At 39.4% G+C, this 17,941-nt stretch overlaps 1 long non-coding RNA gene across 1 annotated transcript in view; it reads left to right on the forward strand.

The window, feature by feature from the left end:
• Positions 1–17,941, forward strand: part of LOC140694654 (uncharacterized) — a 29,220-nt gene that overhangs the window by 10,460 nt on the left and 819 nt on the right. The gene's annotated exons all lie outside the window — the stretch shown is intronic.

Raw genomic sequence — 17,941 nt, forward strand, 5'->3', positions numbered from 1 at the left:
TTCTTCTTTGTGAGTTTGGCCAAAGGTTTGTCGATTTAATTTACTCTTTCAAAAATCTAGCTTTTGGTTTCATTGATTATTTTATTTATTTTTTTTAAACTCTATTTTATTTATTTCCTCCCTGATCTTTATTATTTCCTTCCTTCTGCTGACTTTTGGGTGTTTTTGGTCTTCTGTTTCTAGTTCTTTTAGCTGGTGGGTTAGACTGTTTATTTGATATTGTTCTTCTTTTCTGAGGAAGGCCTGTATCGCCCTAATCTTTCCCCTTAGCACTCTTTTGCTGCGTCCCATAAGTTTTGTGTGGTTGTGTTTTCATTTTCGTCTCAAGGTATTCTTAATTTCAACTTTGATTTCATCATTGACCCATTGATTTTTTAATAGCATGTTGTTTAATCTCTATGCTTTCCTTTATTTCTCCTTTGTTTCTCTGTAGTTGATTTCTGGTTTCAATGGCTTTGTGGTCAATAAAGATGCGTGAGATAATTTCTATCTTCTTAAAATTGTTGAGACTTCTTTTGTGACCAAGTACATGACCAATCTTAGAAAATGTTCCACGTGCACTTGAAAATAATGTATATCCTATTTTGGGGGGTTGTAATGCTCTCAAAATATCCACTAAATCTAATTTTTCTCTTGTATCATTTAATTTCTCTGTTACCTTATTTATTTTCTGTCTGGAAGATCTGTCTAGTGATGTTAATGTGGTGTTAAAATTTCTGACAATGATTGTATTCTCATCAATTTCCCCCTTTATCTCTGTTAGTAGTTGTTTTATGTACTTAGGTGCTCATGTTGGGTGCATATATATTAATGATTATAATATCCTCATCTTGTATTGCTCCTTTAATCATAAAATGTCTTTTTTTTTTTCTTGAATACGAGTGGTGATAGTGGGCATCCTTGTCTTGTCCCAGATTTTAGTGGGAAGCTTTTGAGTTTTTCACCGTTGAGAACTATGCTGGCTGTAGGTTTGTCATATATAGCTTTTATTATGTTGAGATACGTTCCCTCTATACCCACTTTGGCGAGAGTTTTTATCATAAATGGGTGTTGAATTTTATCAAATGCTTTTTCTGCATCGATTGAGATGATCGTGTGGTTTTTGTCCTTTCTCTTGTTGATGTGATGTATTACATTGATTGATTTGCGTATGTTGAACCAGCCTTGTGTCCCTGGGATGGACCCCACTTGGTCATGATGAATAATCTTTTTTATGTGTTGTTGGATTCTATTTGCTAAAATTTTGGTGAGGATTTTGGCGTCTATGTTCATCAGTGATATTGGCCTATAATTCTCTTTTTCTGTAGTGTCTTTGCCTGGTTTTGGTATCAGGGTGATGGTGGCTTCATAGAATGAGTTTGGGAGTATTCCCTCCTTTTCAATCGTCTGGAAGAGTTTGAGAAGGACTGGTATGAGTTCTTCTTTGTATGTTTGGTAGAATTCCCTGGTGAAGCCATCCGGTCCTGGACTTTTATCTGTAGGGAGGTCCTTAATTGCTATTTCTATTTCCTTTCTAGTGATCGGATTATTCAAGTGTTCAGTTTCTTCTTGATTCAGTTTTGGTGGACAGTATGTTTCCAGAAACTTGTCCATCTCCTCTAGGTTATCCAGTTTGGTTCCATATAGTTTTTCATAATTTTCTCATATGATATTCTGTATTTCTATTTTGTTTGTTGTAATTTCTCCATTTTCCTTTCTTATTTTGCTAATTTGTGCTCTCTCTTTTTTTTTCTTTGTGAGTTTGGCCAGAGGTTTGTCTATTTTATTTACTTTTTCAAAAAACCAGCTTTTGGTTTGGTTGATTTTTTTCTATGGTCTTGTTAATCTCTATTGTATTTAATTCCTCTCTGATCTTTATTATTTCCTTCCTTCTGCTGCTTTTTGGGGCTTTTTGTTCTTCTTTTTCTCATTGATTCAGGTGGTGGGTTAACTTGTTTATTTGAGATTGTTCTTCTTTTTTGAGGAAGGCCGGTATCACTATAAACTTCCCTCTTAGCACTGCCTTTGCTGTGTCCCATAGGTTTTGAGTGGTTGTGCTTTCATTATTATTTGTCTCAAGGTATTTTTTAATTTCAGCGTTGATCCACTGTTTTTTCAATAACATATTGCTTAATCTCCATGCTTTTCTTTTTTTCTCCTTTGTTTCTCTGTTGTTGATTTCCAGTTTCATGGCATTGTGGTCAGTAAAGATGCTTGAGATAATTTCTATCTTCTTAAATTTGTTGAGGTTTCTTTTGTGTCCAAGTACATGATCGATCCTGGAAAATGTTCCATGTGCACTTGAAAAGAATGTATATTCTATTTTTGGGGGGTGTAATGCTCTGAAAATATCCACCAAATCTAGTTTTTCTATTGTAGTATTTAATTTCTCTGTTGCCTTGTTTATTTTCTGTCTGGAAGATTTGTCTAGTGATGTTAATTCAGTGTTAAAATCTCCAACTATGATTATATTCCCATCAATATCCCCCTTTATCTTTGTTAGTAATTCTTGTATGTACTTTGGTGCTCCTTTATTGGGTGCATATATATTAACAAGTGTCATATCTTCATCTTGTATCACTCCTTTAATCATTATAAAATGTCCCTCTTTATCTTTCTTTATGGCCTTTGTTTAAAAGTCTATTTTGTCCGAAATCAGTAGTGCTGCACCTGCTTTTTCGTCGTTTCCATTTTCATGGATTATCCTTTTCCGTCCATTCACTCTCAATCTGTATGTGTCCTTCTCCCTAAAGCATGTCCCTTATATGCAGTGTATTGAAGGTTCTTGATTTATTATCCAGTCTGCCACTCTGTCTTTTGACTGGAGCATTTAGTCCATTAACATTTACAGTAATTAATGATAGATGAGTGTTTATTGCTATTTTGAACTTATTTTTGCAGTTGATTTGGTATTTCTTCTCTGTTCCTTTCTTCTTCCTTTTGTGGTATGGTAATTTTCCTTTGTATTATCTTGGATTGTATTTAGTTTTTGTGACTCACTTGTAAGTTTTTGGCTTGTGGTTACATTTTTTTGTAAGTCTGTTAACCAATTACTCTAACTGTGTGTACTAAACAGATAGAAATGTAATCTCAAACCCATCCTACCGAGAACAAAAAATTTAAAAAAAAAGAAGAAGAAGAAGAAAGAAAAAATACTCAATATTTTCTTGCTTCCCGCTCCCACTCAATGATTTAGATGTCTTCTTTTACAATTTCATCTTTATTCTATTTGTAATTCATGGTAGTTATCACCTTTCCAGTTAGAGTTCTCATTTCTGTAGCATCCTACTTCTTTTCTATTTACAGTAGACCTTTCAATATTTCTTTTAGCATGGGTTTAGTGTTGCTAAAGTCTTTTAGTTTTTGCTTCTCTGTGAAAATCTATATCTCTCCTTCTATTCTAAAGGATAGCCTTGCTGCAGAAAGTATCCTAGGCTGCATCTGTTTTTTCATTCAGAACTTTGAATATATCTTGCCACTCCCTTCTGGCATGTAGTGTTTCTGTAGAGAAATCAGCTGAGAGTTCTCTTGTAACTCACTCTTTGTTTTTGTCTTGCTGCCTTTAGGATCATTTCTTTATCCTTCAGTCGGGCCATCTTGATTATGATATGTCTTGGTGTGGGTCTCTTTATGCTCTTTCTGTTTGGGAACCTCTGAGCCTCCTGTACTTGGGTGTCTGATTCCTTCTTTAGGTTTGGGAAGTTTTCAGTCATGATTTCTTTAAATACCTTTTCCATCCCCTTTGTTCTTTCTTCCCATTCTAGAACCCATATTTTGCATAGATTGGCATGCTTTATATTATCGCATTTGTTCCTTATATTGTTTTCATTGTTTTGTATTTGTTTTTCTCTCAGCTGTTCTGATTGGGTGCTTTCTGTTGTCCTGTCTTCTAGGTCACTTATTCGTTCCTCTGCATTATCTAGCCTGATTTTTGCAGCCTTTAGATCAGATCTCATTTCAGCCAATGAATTTACCAATTCTAATTGGCTGTTCTTTATAGCTTCTATTTTGTTTTTGACATATTTTATGTCTCTAAACACTGTCTCTTTTAGTTCCTTCAGTAATTTGATCACTTCTTTTTTGAAATCTTGATCTAGTAGGCCATCAATGTCTATTTCATTGATCGTACTTTCAGGGGATTTCTCTTGCTCTTTTAATTGGGAGTACTTCCTCTGCTTTTTCATACTGCTCATATATCTCTGGCACTGTGTCTTAAGGAGTATCAGTTATTTATTGTGGTCCTTAAAGGAGTTTATTTATTTATCTATCTAAAGCCTATGTGGAAATATAACTTAAAAACAAAAGAGAGAGAGAGAATTTTAAAGAATGGAGGAAAAGAAGGTTTGAAAACAGTGTATAATCAATAATAGAAGAGCAAGTTGAAGCAGAATAGCAGTCAAGTTGAGATGTCTTTTAAAAGCCTTAATAAAAAGAAGAAAAAAATCAAAACACAAAATTTGAAACCTGTGAATAATCAATAACAGATCAAAACCAAGAGGATTAAAAATGAAATGAGAACTGTAAACATATAGAAATGTTTAAAAAGTAAAGATTAAAAAGGTTATAGAAAATAAAACAGATATAAAAAGATTTAAAAAACAAAGATGTGTTCTCCTAGAGACTGTGCGCTCTTAATGGTTTTATTGAGCGGTCTTTGTGTCTTCACCCTGTTTCATGAACTCAGCTTGCTCTTTTGGCCCCTTCATCTGTGCTACTCACAGTGTCCATCGGCAAGAATATCATGCCCCTCCAACACTGGGTCAGGTGCTGCTCTCCTTCATGGTGGGCCGGTGGGTCCCTCCCCCTCCAGATGCCGCAGTCAGTGCTGTGCCAGTTGCTCCATAAGTGGACTCAGCTTCAAGAATAACAGCTTTATGGAGATATAATTCACATACCATAAAATGCAGCCTTTGAAAGTGTGCATTAGGGTTTTAAGTACATTTCAGTGCTTTGTAGCCATCACCCCCAAAAGGAACCAGTACCCTTTAGTAAGTCAGTCCCTAACCTTCCTTTCCTTTAGCCCCCAGCAGCCACCACTCTACTTTCTGCCTCTATGGATTTGCCTGTTCTGGGCATTTAATATAAGTAGAACCATAGAGTATGCTGCCTTTTTTGATTGTCGTCTTTCATTTAGTGTGACGTTGTCTAGGCTCATCCATGGTGTAGCATATATCAGTACCCAAATTCCTTTTTGTGTTCAAGTAATATGCCATTGTTATAAATACTCCACATTGCTAATCCATCCATCAGTTGATGATGAATAATTCTGCTATAAATGCTCATGGACAAGTTTTTGTGTGAACACATATATTCAGTTCTCTTGAGGATATATCAAAAAATGGAATTTCTGGGATGTATTCTACTTCTAACATTTTGAGGAATAGCTGAAGTAGTTTTTAAAGGGACTGCACCATTTTATATTTCCAGTACTAATGTATGAGTAGTCCAGTTTCTCCACATCCCCAACACTTTTTATTACCGGGTTTATAGATACATATTTATATATCATATATCATATATATTTGTCATCCTGGTTGGTGTGAAATGGCATGTCATTGTGCTTTGATTTCTATTTCCCTAATGCCTACTGATGTTGAACATCTTTTTATGTGCTTATTTCCCATTCTTATGTCTTCTTTGGAGAAATATCTATTCAAATTCTTTGCCCATTTTAATTGTATTTGTCTTTGTATTGTCACGTTTTAAGTCTTCTTTGTCTATTCTGGATAAAAGTCCCTTATCAGGGAAAATATTGGAAATAATTTCATCCATCCTGTGGATTGTCTTCTTACTTTATTGATGAAGTCCTTTGAAGCACAGAAGATTTTAATTTTACTGAAGTCCAGTTTACTTGATTTTTTTCTTTTGCTGTTTGTGCTTTTGGTGTCATTTATTACAAGTATTTGTAATCCAAAGTCCTGAAGATTTTCTCATTGTTCATTTTCTAAAAGTTTTATAGTTTCAGGTCTGTGATTTATTTTCAGTTAACTTTCATAAATGGTGTTAGGATAAAAGTTCAGTTTTCTTTCTTTCCAGGTGTTTGTGCAGGCGTCCCAGCATCATTTAAGTAAAGATTATTTTTTCCCCTTTGGATTGTCACGGCACCTTTGTCAAAAATTAAATGGCTATGTGTAAGAGTTTGTTTATGGACTCTCAATTCTTTTCTCTCAATCTATTTGTCTGTTGTTTATGCAAGTACCACACTGTATTGATTACAGTTATGTTAGTCAGTTCTGAATTTGGAAACTTCAAAACTTTGTTTTTTTTCAAGATTGTTTTGACTATTCTGGGTATCTTGCATTTCCATATTAGTTTTAGAATCAGCTTGTTCATTTCTGCCAGAAAGCCAGAGTTGCATTGCACCTATAGGTCATTTTGAGGACATTTGCCATCCTAACAATAATAAGGCTTCTGATCCATGAACACAGAAGAGCTTTCCATTTATTTAAGGTCATTTTTAAATTCTATCAGTAGTATTTTAGTTTTCTATATACAAGTTTCAGACATTTTTCTCAGTATTCCACATATTTTTGTTAATATTCCTAAGTATTTTCTTTTTGATGTTATTGTAAATGAAAATGATTCCTTCATTTTATTTTTAGATTATTCACTGCTGTTGTATAGAAATATAATTACTTTTTTATATATTGATTTGTGTCTTACAATTTTGGTCAGACTGGGTTATTAATTTTAATTGGACTTTTTTTCTTTTCTCTCTTTTTTTCCTTTGTGGATTCCTTGTGATTTCAATATATAATATCATGTCATCTGGAATCAAAACAGTTTTATTTCTTTCTTTCAAATTAGAGGCTTTATTTTCTTTGTCTAGTTGCTTTGACTAGAACCTCTAGTACAATGTTGATTGTGGGAGGAAATAATTCAGTCTTTCAACATTATGTATGATCTTTGCTCCAGGTTTTTCATAGATGTTCTCTGTCAAGTTGAGGAAGTTCTCTTCTATTCCTAGTTTTTATCCATTATTCTATTAATATGGCATATTACATGAATTGACTTTTGTATGTTGAACTGCCTTTGCGTACCTGGATACATCCCACTTAATTGTGGTCTATTTTATATGTTACTGGATTGGATTTGCTTGTATTCTGTTTAGGATTTTTGCATTTATATTCATAAGAGATAGTCTTTAGTTTTCTTGTGTTACTTTTGTCTGGTTTTGGTATCAGTGTGATACTAGTCTTATTGAATGAATTGGGAAGTGTTCCCTCCTCTTTATTTTTAGACGAGTTTGTGAAGCATTGTTTTCTTTATTGGTTTGTTTTTGTTTTTGTTTTTTCTTTAAGTAGTTGATGGAATTCACCAGCAGAGCCATACGGGCCTAGCATTTCCTTGTGGGAATATTTTGGACTGCTATTTCCGTCACTACTTACTGTAGGATTATTTGAGTTTTCTATTTCTCCTTGAATTGGCTTCAGTCATTTATGTCCTTCTAGGAATTTATCCATTTCATCCAGATTATCTCATTTATTGGCTATATAATTATCCATGGTATCCCCTATGTTCCTTGTTATTTTTGTAAGGGCAGTAGTGACATCGTTCCTTTCATTTCTCATTTTAGTAATTTGAATCTTCTGTCTTTTTTTAATACTAGCTAAAAATTTGTCAATTTTGTTGATCTTTTCAAAGAACCAACTTTTCTTTTTGTTGATTTTTCTCTGTTGTTCATCTATTCTCTATTCCATTTATTTCTGCATTTAGTATTTTGATTAGAATGTTTAATTCATTTACATTAATGTAATTTCTTATCAGGTTGAAGTTACATATGCTCTCTGCTTTCTATATGTCTTTTTTTCCCCATTCCTCTATTACTACACTTTTTTGTACAAAGTAGGCATTTTCAAGTGTGCCATTTTAATTTGTTGTTTATTTTAACTTTTTCTCCTCCTCCTCCTCCTCTTCCTCCTCCTTACTTCTCCTTCATTGCCCTGGAGATAATAATTAACATCTTGTTTTAAAGCAATCTAGTTCGCATGAGTGCCAACTTAATTTCAATGGTACACCAAAACTTTGCTTAGGTATCAGTCTTTTCCCTCCCCTTCCTCATGCTGTCACTGTCATACAAATTACAACTTTATGCATTACAAGTACATCTACACAGTTTCATATGTATTGTTTTATGCAGTTGTCCTTTACATCAAACAGAACAAAACATTTACATGTAATACTCTATTTATACTGTTTTATTTTTTTACTCATGTAGTAGTGCTTTATATTTTTCAGGTGAGTGTCCTTTCGTTTACACCTGCTGGACTATCCTTTGTATTTCTTGTAGGGCAGGCCTGCTAGCAATGTATTCTTTCAGATTTTGTTTTTGTAGGAGTGTCTTAATTTCTCCTTTAATTTTTTTGAAGGATCATTTTGCTGGCTATAAAATACTTGGTGACAGTCTTTTCCTTTTATCACTTTGACGATACCATCCCAATGCCTTCTGGTCTCCATGGTTTTTGATGAGAAATCAACTGTCTTACTGAGGAGACTTTCTATATGTTCAGCCACTTTTCTCTTTCTGCTGTTAAGGTCCTTCGTTCTTGTCTTTTGACACACTGAGTCTGATGTGCCTATTTTAGATGCCTCTACGTTTATACCACGTGGAGTTTGTTGAGCTGCTGGCATGTACAAATTAATGTGTTCATCAAATTTAGGAAGTTTTCAGCCATTAATTTTTTATATATTCTTTCTGCCCCTTTTTTTCTCTCCTTCCTTCTGGTGCTCCCATTATGTGTGTATTGGTATTGTTGATGGAGTCCCACCTATCTCTGGCACAGAGGTCATTTTTTTTCATTCCTTTTTCTTTCTGTTCCACAGGCTGGATAATCTCACTAGTTTTAAGGTAACTGACTGTTTTTTCAACCAGTTCATATCTACAGAGAAACCTCTTATTGAAGTTTTCATTTTAGTCATTATATTTGTATCTGTAGAATTTCTAGTTGGTTTTTAGCATAAATTTTATTTATTGATATTCTCTGTACAATGAGATGTTCACATAATTTAATTCTTTAGGCATGGTTTCTGTTAGTTTTTTGAACATATGTGTAATTGCTTATTTATGTCTTTGTTTAGTAAGTCCAGTGTCTGGGCTTCCTCAGGGAGTTTCTATTGACTTACTTTTCCCCTCTGTTATGGGCAAACTTTTCTGTTTCTTTGTACAACTTGTAATTTTCTGTTGAAAACTGGACATTTAAAATATTACAATGTGGCAGATCTGAAAGCCAGATTTTCCTCATCTCCAGGGTTTATCGTTGATTCCATTGTCGTTGCTGCTGCAGCTATTTATTTACTTTCGTGAACAAATTCTGTAAAGTCTGTATTATTTATCATGCATGGCCATGAGATCAGTGTGTGTGCAGAAAGCCTAGTTGTCATCACTGTAATAATGATTGGATAGTGATTTCTTTCAATGTCTGGAGACAATCGTTTGAGCTGTTTCCAGGTGGCTGTGTGTCCACGTGCTGAGGGATGGCCTCAGCACCGGCAGGCAGTCTGCAGCTCTTCCGTAGCATTTAGTTCTTGCTTATGCAGAACCTCAACTTCAGCCAAAGTTGAAGGCTTAAGATTTTCTCAGATCTTTCCTTTCCATGTGCCACACATTTGTACGGCCTTCTACAATTCTCAGAATTTTTTGGAGCTTTTTAACCCTACCTTCACCCCCAGAACGTCTCATTACTCAGTTTTGCCTTCTAAGTTTCCTAGTCAGCATCTAGCTAGCCCCTCCTGGTACCACTGCCTCAGCCAGTTGTAATGTTAAATACTCACTGCTGATTGTTTTCCACACACACTCAGGGGACAGGCTGTTTGCACAGCATGAGTTTGTTATAGGTCACATAGTGACAGGTCTCTAGGGACGGATTTTTTGGGTAACTTTATATCACTTCTGCCCCCACCTTGATTGTGAGACTATTGCTTTTAAAGGCCACCATTTAGGTGAGGATACAGGGATGGGGTAGATCAAGTTACAATGTCACAAATCTTACTATATTTATGGAGATTTAGCTGTTTTATTTTTCTCAAATAAACATTCCCCGGATTGATGGAAGCCTTGATTTAATTTCCAGAGTTCTACATAGGTTAATTTTGACAAATTTTGCCACTGTCATTGCTTCATAGAGGAGTAAGATTTCCAAGAGTTTTACTCAGATATTCTAGAAGTGTATCCCATTTGCATTTGTTTTTAACTGAGTTACTTGCAAGACTAACTAATTCTACACCTCCAGCTCCATTCACATAAGAGTCCATCTGCATGGCTTCTCCTACAGGGAGCTGTGTGCAACCTGTTGTCAGTTTGTTGTTTTTCTTATTAAAGTGTAGGGGTTTTTAAAAATATGCTCTTGAATAGCCCTTTGTCATTTTTACACGTTACAAAACTTCCAGTAGTCTGTGGCTATTTTTTGCCCTCTCTTTTCTTTGCTTTAATGAAGTTCTCACTTTTAATGATTTTCAGTATAGCAGTATGTGGATGCTGATCACACGGGTGAGGCATTTAACTGCTGTCTAAACCTCAGTCTTTGCTCTGATTCACTGTCTAGAACATCTGAACACATCTACTGAACCCCATACACCAAAGGATGCTGACAGCCCTAATTAAAAAATGTTTTTTAAGTAAAGCAAAAAATATTAACTTTCACACTGGAAAAGACAAATCTCAACTTTCCTAGCTGACCTTGCTTTCTGTGATCATTAGCTACATCATGTTTATAGAGCTGACAGGCATATTGTGCTACTGATTTTATTTCATTGGATTTTAGAATGCAGAACACATTTCAGGCCCACTTATACAACCATATGTGTATCTTTAAGGATATATACATATGATAATGTCTTTATTATAAGTACCTTATTTTATTTTAAGTACCAACTGCTGTTAACTTCATTAAGGAAATCTTGGAACAGCAGAACTGAAATTTTTCATACCACCATCATCCCGTAACATCTCTTTTGCACTTAGATGTTGTGTTGCAGAGTATTTTACTTCTCCCTAGAAATGATAAATGTTGAAGGGGAAAAAAAAACCTCCTCTAATAAATAAGTCCAAATCATTCACTTATCTTAACAATGGCCACCATTTTATTCCACACCAATCCATCTACTCATACTGACTCAGATTCCTCAACACAGACAATCCACCCTTGAAGTCAGGGTCCTCAGCACACGTTCTATCCCCTCCCCATTCCTTGTTGATTCTGACCTACTTTTGTCCAACGCATCCTGCCAGGATCTTTGCTGCCTGACTGCAGTTTTTAATTTTTACCTTTGAGTTCCAGGCTGCGCCTAGAAATTTCCAGAGAAACGCCAAACACCTGGCTCATCAGGACGGGTGGGGAGGATTTCAGGAAGCTGTTACCCTAACTCACTTGCAGATAAGTGAGTGGCTGTTGTGAGCATTCCTTCTAGATCTCTGACATGCCAGCTGCATCCACCGCAGCAAAATAACCTAGCTCCTCCAACCACCTCTACCTCCATTCATCTAGCTTTCTGCTTTTAGTGACACTCAGAAGCTGCTGATGGACATTATATTTATATGTATTTTTTTTAATTGAAGTATAGTCAGTTACAATGTGTCAATTTCTGATGCACAGCACAATGTTCCAGTCATTCATATACACAAATATATGTATGTATTCCTTTTCATATTCTTTTTCATTAAATGTTATTACAAGATATAAATATAGTTCCCTGTGCTATACAGAAGAAATTTAGTTTCTTTAGCTATTTTTCTATATAGTAGTTAATATTTGCAAATCTCAATCTCTGATGGGCATTTTTAAAGCCACATCTGGAACCCTTGCTGCAGAAGAGTCTGAGAAATATATTTTCAACCTCACAGCCTTTTGGTTAGGAAGTTGTAATGAAGGCTGAGCTGGCTCACCTAATTTGTCTGCCTATGTGAGTAAAGGGGTCTGGAGATTCAAGGTCCAATGAAATGTCCCAGCCCTTCAGTAGCAAACTCTGAAAGCAACCAAAATACTCCCATCTACCAGAGCATGACTTGTCCTTAGACACTGCTGGACATAACCACCAATGCTGTCTAAGGCATCGTCTTCATCTGGTGCACACTTTCTTTAGATGTCTAGTATCCTGATTAACAGGACAAGCTGGTTTGGATTCCCAAGGTCACAGGCAGCCTTCTGCCTGACTTTGGTGTATATATGTTCATTGAAGAGTCCTATCTCAGATCAGCTAGAGCTGCCTGGTATGTGGTTTGTCAGAGAATGTGGGTGCAGTGCTCCCCACCAGAGTCCTACCAGTTGTTTTATTGCAGGAAGAGAGAGAGCAAAAGAGACAGAACAGGAAGTTCTTGTCCAGCCTCAAACACAGTCACCCCCGCCAAGGGCCCTTGCTCTGGGACACAAAGAAGTACAGGTCAGCAGCGATGTGGCCTCGGTGTACTCCAAAACATGGTGTGGTTGTACTGGGCTATCTGTGTCTTTCATGGACCCTGCAAAGTTCTCGGCTTTGTGAAATGGGGAACTAAGTAACTCCCACCCATGCCTGTAGCTCCCAGGGTTTGTACCCTTACTGGTATTGAGGATTTGCTGGCAACTCATTCTTTTTCACCAGATCATTTCTCGGTTACACGGCAGTCCTGTGACTTCCTTTTCAGAAATGCTCCTTAAGTTCGGGATTTAGTGAAAGATGCCATTTTATCTTGTACGTTCATGTTCAGGGAGGAGGAGGAAAACAGTACAGATCAGAATTGCTGTTTTGCTTTTTGTTGTTGTTGTTTTCATAAGCCGTCTCCTGTTCTCGAATAGACACTGAGCAAATGAATGACTGTTACACTCCCATTTGAAGGATGAGGAAACTGACACTCAGGGGGAGGAGGTAAATTTCCTGAGGTCCCAAAGACAAAAAGGGATGAGCACAGAATAAGATCCCTGCAAATTTCTTGGCTGTCATCAGCCTTTAGGTCAGTGACAGAGTGTCGTGTGTAGTTGTAAAGTTGTGGCGTGATTTTAAAAGGGTGCAGATGTTCTTGTTTTTGTTGATACAATCACACTGTTTTGTCTGGGACTCTGAAAAAGAGAAATGGGTTAGAAAATGTTGGTTTCTCATTCTTGGTCCTTCCTCCCCCTCACAGATAAGGACGCTTCCATCTGTAGCAGGAATAAGACAGCCCCAGCCTTCCCGTCTCATGAGATCAGTACTCATTCTTTTCATCCCTGTCCACCTGTACGTGATAAAGCACAGCATGATTTTCATGTCCTGCTTCAATGATTCTTGTGGAATTAGGTGTTTGAAGATAGAAACTCATGAAAGAAAGCTGCCTTTTTTTTATATAAAGTGCAGTAATTTTCTTAGCTGAGAAGGAAATTGAGGCTTTTCTTCATTGAAATTCAATAGAGATTTCAAGAGTATCTGTATTTCTGATGCATAGATTAAAATGACAATATCTGGAGGGATTACAGAAACACAAGGAAGATACCAAAAGTGTCTTTAAAGGGCTTTTCTAAGACTGGGCTTTTAAAGAGACTGTTAGTTGACAGAGACCCTCTTCTCACCCATAGTCCCTCTCCTTAGGTTGGAAAGGGCCTGCGCTTCCCATGTGTGCATTCCTGGTGCTTCAAGTGAGTTGTAGGTTAGGGCGGTGCACATGGTGCTGCCTTCAGTTTGTCCATCCTAAGTAACCCCTGGCAGTCAGAGGGCGAGTGTGTTGCAACGACATGCATCATTCGCCATGCTCTCCGGGGTGTGTGCTTATCTCAGCTCATCCAGACACAGGTGATGGCAGAGCAGAGAGTGGTGACAAGAGGTCAGCCATGAGTAGCAGGGAGCACCTGGAGTCAGCAGGGTCCCAAGTGGCTAGGAGTTCCACGTGGAATTCCCAGGACTTCCCACAGTTCATTCATTCAGCTAATACTTCTCCAGCACCTGTGATGTGCTGGTGCATCCTTTGTGAACAGAACCAATTCCCTGTCCTCATGAAGGTGATGTTCTAGTGGACATAAGAAATGATAAATTCAGAAGCAGATCCAGGTCAGGACACATGAGTGCTGTCTACTTTGGAGTGCACAAGGTGAGATCCTTTGGGAAGGAATATATGATACAGGAAAATGTGGGGGAGAGGATGGCCGTATCCCAGGTCTTATTTGGGTCCCTGAGATGCACCTCGTGATGTGTGGGTCCTTGGTTTGCACAGGAACGAATTCAAGAGAGAGCCACAGTTCAGTAAATATAGATTAATTCAGAGAGATATATACTCCACAGACAGAGTGGGCTGTTTCAGAAGGCAAGAGAAAGGCCATGAGGCGTGGGGTTTGGGTGCTCCAGTTTAAAGTAAAAGTAGATATACACTCCACAGACATATTGTGAGCTGTCTCCCTCAGCAGAGAGAGCAGCCATGAGGTGTGGGGTTGTTAGTTTTTATGCACTCAGTATCTTCATATGCTAATAAGTGGGAGGAATATTCCAACTGCTGTGGGAAAGGTATTGGGATTCCCAGAAATTGGGCCACCCCTCACACTTTGACCTTTAATGGTCAGCCTTGAACCTGTCCTGGCACCTGTGGGAGTGCCATTTAGCATCCTGCTGTATTTCGGAGAGTGTTTATTGAAGCTCAAGATCTACTGGGAGTTGACTTTTCCACCGTCTTGGTGCTAATGGCTGTGCCATTCTTTTAATGGCTTTTCCCGGCCCCCTTCCCTCCTGTCTGATGAAGGTGCTCTGGACAGATTGCACAATTGCAGAGCAGGGGACAGAGTGGAAAAAACTTCATAAGTGGAAGGTGGAAGGCATTGTTGGCAGTAGAATTCTCAAGTCAATTGTAAAGTAAGGGTCTTCTGTTTGCTGGGGGTACCTGGTGTCACATTAGGGAACTGTGAGCCTTGGGGACATCAGTGAGTGGGTGGCTCACTGTGTACACTGTGTTGCTTCTTAGGCGGCCCGAGGACAGTTGGCTTATAAGTGACCCATTCACTCAAGAAGTGGTCTCTCTAGGGATTTTCTGCATGTGAGGCTATCATGGGTCACATGGGGGACAGGATCGGGCAGTCACATCGTGGTCCACAGTCACCTAGTGCCCTCATGGCTTTCATCCATGGATGCATCACCTCCCCCTCGATGGGGACAAGGGCACAAGTGGTGGGGCAGCTTCTCAGTGGTGGAGGCATTGCTGTCCAGACACAACACTCAACAGCATGGGCCCCTGGTGTTGGCCACAGTCTTGGCTAAATGAGGCTTTTCGGTAGCTGAGCTCATGAGACGTGGGTGCCATGCTTCGATTCTCACCAAGAGTTTTACTTTTGAAGGTTCTGGTCAGACAGCCACAAATATTCCGTAGCCCATAAATAAAGAACAGTCTCTTTCAGTCGGGGAAGTTCACACAGGAGGATAACGGATGACCCGAGCACAGAAGAGGCCAAATCAGTCCTGCCATCAGGGGTCTGACAGACGAACCATCTCAGTTCCTCTTACTAGTTGTTTACTTGGAGGATCTGAGGTATTTGGGTGACCTGCAAGTATCAGGAAATAGTACACCAGGGCTTTGTAGATTTTCTGGTCCGGTGTTAACTCACCCCATTGTAGCTGTCGTGCAAGGAAACAAAACCTGGTGGACAACAGGCCATGGCCTCTGCTCCCTGGTGGGGCCAGGAAGTTACAATGATAAGTACGGCTGCAGGGACATCATTTCTATGTTGAGAGGCCAGATGGCCTTACATAGGTCTCATGCTGGATGTCTAAGTTGCAGAGGGAAACTGGATTCCATGCAGCTCTCCAGCCAAGGAGGAAACCAGAAGTTGCCTCCCTGACCAACTGTGAGCTCCTTGCCTCCACTGACAGCAGCATCTATAGCAAAAAGCTGGGCTGCCCCCTGCGTTTCCGTGTAAACATCCGAGTAGCCACAGCAATGGCCTTGTGAGGGTTGGTGTGCCCAAGGAAGCGCTGTGTGGGACGGAGGGAGGAGTGCCGGGGTCAGACACCGGGCGGGCAGGCAGGCAGTGAGGGCATCTGTGCAGCACAGGCGCCATGGAGCAGAGCCAAAGGGAGGCGGGTTTTGGAGCAGGGAGCCTGGGCAGTGCCGTGTTGTTCGTAAGAAAATCCTCGGCTCTGGATCCACGAAGTCATTGGCTTGATTCCTGACCCCAACCCTCATCTTAGGCAAATGTTTGAAGCTTTCTGTGCCTCTGTTTCTTGGTGTCCCAAGTGGGGACAATTGTAGCAATTACCTCTGAGAGTCAGGAGGGCCTTTGTAGATGTCATTTCATTACGCTAACAGCAGCCCACAAGCACGGTGCAAGGTCCCCCAGTTTACACGGGGCAGACGGGTAACCTTTTAATCAGTAATCACGCAGCTAAGAATGGTCAGAACCAGCATTTGAATATGATCCCTGTGTCCAGATAATTTCTATTCTCACTCAGTATTACTGGAAACTAGTAACGTCAGAACAAACACTGCTGGGAATTGGGAGCTTGAAATATGTTTGTCGTCTTCGCTTTTGGGGAGTGTTGAGTTCACGTTCCTCACAGAACTTCCCAGGCTCCCTGCATCTCCGGCTGCCCCTGGTGGGGTCTGCAGGGCTCCGGGCAGCTTCTCCTTGATCTCTACCCCAAGGCTCTCTGCTCTCTGCAGGTTGATTCTCAACCCTGACTGCTCAGTAGAGCTAATGTCTAAAACCAAAAAAAGGCGGGGCGGGTACGGCTCAGTGGTAGAGCACGTGCTTAGCATGCAAGAGGTCCTGGGTTCAATTCCCAGTACCTCCATTAAAATAAATAAAGCTAACTACTCCCCACAAAATGAAAGAAGTATTTAAAAAATAAAAAAAAGTACAAAGTCCCCAATCCAGGCTGGGACGCACTATGTTTTAAAGGCTCCCAGATGCTTCCCATGTGCAGGAGAGTGAGAGCTACCCCTCTACACCTCTTCACGTGAGCTTGTCCACTCACACCCATTAGCCTCTTGAAACAGGAAAACTACTTGGCTCAGCCTAGAACTTTCTCCCGATTTCTAGACTTTTATTTGTCTTCTGCACATCTTTCCTGGAGCCCACAGGCACCCAGCCAGAACTGAATCAGTTGTCTCCTCTCATGACTTGCTCCTCTTCCTACCCTTCTTATTTCTGGGAATGGCACTATAATTTAGGACACTGCCAAAGCCAGAAATCTACCTGGCATCTTTCACCTCTTCCTGCTCTTCCATCACACCTGTGGCCAATCCGTCCACCTGCTGAAATGTTTCTTCTGTCTCCTCCAGGCGGGGCCTCAGCAGGCCTTCACAAGAACCTGCCAATAGATCTCCCTGCCTCTATCTTGTCTCTTTCTAGATCACTTTGCATGTCACCTCTACCTTGGAGGCACACAGATTCCTGTGTGATGTGCACCTGTGATCTCTCCGCCTGGTTGCCTCACCTGCCTCCCACACCCTGTGCTCACTTCTAGACTATTTGCAGTTCCTGGAAGGGACCTGGCTCTCTTTGGCCTCCCTCCTTTGAATGTGCAGCTCCCCAGGGAGAAATAGCCTTAACATTATACATTCACCTGATCACTTCTAGGGCATCTCAGAACTCAGCACAGTGGTTCCCTCCTCTGGGAGAGCCTTGGCTACAGTTCCGGCTCTCTGCCCAGAGCACCCTCTGCTGACTGTTATCCAAGCCCTCTTAACACGCCTCCTCAGCCATCATTTCACGATGACTCCTGTGCAACTAGGAGCTCCCGGAAGCAGGGACTGTGTCCTTTTTCTCTTTATTCTCAGAGCATGGTAGGGACTCAGGTATAACGGTGGAGGGAACAGTGGTTATTCTGCAATTTCTCTAGAGTTGGGGCCTAGGGGTAACAAACTGGTTGGAAGAAGGGCTTAGAGGATCTACCCTGAAGCCACATTTTCAATTAACATTTCATGTTGTTTTTGTCTACAATTTGAAGTTACGAGTCTTAAAACAGAATGTCGATTTCTAAAAATTAGTATACCGAAGATTGAGGAAAATGGCAGTTTTTCATATTTAAGAATATTATT

The sequence above is a fragment of the Vicugna pacos genome, unplaced genomic scaffold (genome assembly GCF_048564905.1).
Source record: "Vicugna pacos unplaced genomic scaffold, VicPac4 scaffold_77, whole genome shotgun sequence".
NCBI classification, from domain to species: Eukaryota; Metazoa; Chordata; class Mammalia; order Artiodactyla; family Camelidae; genus Vicugna; species Vicugna pacos.